We start from the raw sequence: 2,927 nt of genomic DNA, 5'->3' as shown, positions 1-2,927 counted from the left end.
TCTTGGATTTTGTTTTGTACTCGGTATATGAGGGGGAACATTCTCAGCTATCACCTCACCAAATTTCAGCTCTATGTGTGTAAAAGTAGCTGAGTTAAAGCTCTTTTAATTTAGCTCTGGTTTCCATCTTGAATGTTTTATTTGAATTCAGGATTTATTGGGCATTGCTCTCAGCCACCTCTACATTAAGTTTCAGCTCAATATCTTTTAAAATAGCTGAGAAATTTGTTTAAAAATTACGTCGCCACGATAACTTGAAATACCAATAATAGCACACATCGTGGCACCGAGCCGGTTGTTCTGAAATAAGATTTGTGGAGGTACACTTTGTGGTTCGGGACACATTAAAGTTGAAGGAAGAGCAAGACCCTTGTCAGGTGGATAATGACAGGTGATGCTGCTGCCTTTCTAGACAGTCCCCAACTAAAACCTGTTGTGGTAGTATTTGAGAGTCATCCCCATCAAAGATTCTTAGTGCTAACAGATCACACAAGATTGCACAATGTTACGTGAAATCATGCAAAACTTTATTTTCACGTTTGACCAAAGCTCATTTCTGAACATAAACTGGTTTTATTTTGAAACTCTGGCTGATGACATGCTAGACCTTTATTTAATTCTGATTGTATTTTCCTGATTGTATGATATATTGCTTGACTCTGAATTTGCTGATATTCCAAAAATTAAAAACTTTCATTTAGAGAAAAAAAGAGGAATTAATTAAAGACAGAAACTGTTGGAAACATGATGCAGAAATAATATTTTGTAATAGCTGTTTCTTCTACAGCACATACGAGCTCACAGATATGAAGGTAAATAGTTTTAATGTGTGTTTTAGAGCCTAAATTCCACTCTGCAATGTAGATGAATCATGCGAAGAGTCTGGCCTGTATAAGCTGAAGATGCTTTTCTCTTCATCACTACCAAAGTTTTGACAAACTCAGACAGCTTCCAGCCATTCACCCACTCCCTTTTTTTTTTGTTGAAAATGTGGATCAGATTAATCCAGCATCCGCAGAAGCAACATTCTCCCTCAACAATCAACTGACTCTCCAAGTCCTAAAGACAGACTTTTTCTTCCTTCTTGGAGCCAGACGCCCATGTTGTCTGCTGCTGTTTGTTTGAGTCTGTCCATTGTCTAATTACCACAAAACGGCATTTCTCAAAAAAATAAAAAATGAATAAATAAAAACAAGCACAAAAAACAAAAACTGTTAGTCTGTCTTTTAGGAAATTACTAGCAGGTGTGCTAGATGCAAGAAAATGTTTCAGCACACAACTGCCTCATGGAATTAGCTTTTGATCTGCTCTATTTTCTAACTTTTTCCTAAGAGAACAAGAATCTGCTGGTTTTTCAATGTTTGACTTATGAAAGGGCAAAAAAGTCCAAACTTCACGTAATTAAGTTTGATTCTTTTTCTTTAATCTAGGTATGTAAAGCAAAAATCTATTTATTTGTGCAAATGAATGCAATCTTTTTTTCCAAGAGTACTAAACATGAAAAGTCTTGCTTACCTTAAAGGAATGTATGCCAGATTTTTAAACTAAGATAATCTGATATTTAAAAAAAAAATGACAGAGAAATAATACTTTTGGTCCAACCTTGAAAATAATGTATTCAATCTCATGAGACATCGCAGGAAGTCGTGCTCACAACCTGTGTTGTGAATTACTCTCATCCACTATCACATCAGATCTTAGCTCAGTATTGTTAAGTTAGACATTTTCATGTTAGCTAGAGTTATTTAGATGTGGGAGCCATCTTAAAGACACACGCAGACAGTGAAAAGAACTATAGTTAGCCTGAGCCTTCTGTAGCGGGCGATAAAGTTTAAGGATCACACAAGAGTCATCATGTTAAGGAATTTTTGGTCAAAGTTTATCGATTTTTGTTTTAACTACTGTGACTGAGAATGTTAACTCTGCCCATGAACCATATGTTTGGGTTAGCAGAGAGAACTGGATGAGGAGCTGAGTGAGGCTGCAGCGTGCAGCTGTTGCTCCAAGGACGCCTCTGCGTCTGTGAGCTCGGCTGAACTGATGAGAGTAAAACAAGCTTCACAGACGGCTTGAGGCAGATTCTTGTGCCTGGTCTTCATGCAGGTACTTCCTGTATATCTGTGTAACCTGTCCTGAGAATCTGACCTTGAACGTAAAAACCAGTTAAAGATCTTCTCCTGTCATCTAATGTGGCTCCTTTTGAGTAATTGAGATAAAGCAAGAATATTCTTCTCCAATATGTCAAACGTGCGGCCACTTAGCTGACTGACATTTCTGATACCCCACAGGCAAGTATTCACTTTTAAATCAGAAAGAAAACAAAATATTCAGTGAAACACAGTATCAAACGTTTCAAAAATTTTTTACTCTTCTAAGAATGTACTCCATATTTAAGTAGCTGCATACAGAAAAGGGAGGGAGAAAAAAATAAACCGCCGTTTACAAATAGCTTTCTGAAAACAAACTTTGTTTGGAGAAATTTGACCACATTGAGGAGCTAATTGATCACCAAGTGGCATCAACTCATTTTAGACTGGGCTGTGTTCAGATTAGCTCGTCAGTTTTACCAGTCCACTTTTATTTCTCTAACTGAAGACATTCAAAAAACTATCTGCAACAGGTAAGATATTAATTGTTCATAACGTGCCCACAGAACCTCTTGCTAATATATCTGAACTATCCCAAGTATAAGACATTGCATATATTTATTTTCTCCCTCATTCATAGCATTGCTAAATACTTTTGAATTTATGCTCCGTCTTTTTCTTCCATGCAGGACAAGATGGGAGCGATGTGAGACCTTTCCCTAAATCTGACTCTTGCTGTTTAAATTAAAGTTAACTGACTTGACTTTTATTAATTACATCTCTAGCAACTAGCAGCATACAAGTATACAGTGTGTATATATATATATATATATATATATA

This window comes from Nematolebias whitei, chromosome 10, assembly GCF_014905685.2.
Source record: "Nematolebias whitei isolate Nwh7 chromosome 10, NemWhi1, whole genome shotgun sequence".
Taxonomy (NCBI): domain Eukaryota; kingdom Metazoa; phylum Chordata; class Actinopteri; order Cyprinodontiformes; family Rivulidae; genus Nematolebias; species Nematolebias whitei.
The sequence above is the reverse complement of the archived record's forward strand: the minus strand, read 5'-3'. Positions refer to the sequence as shown.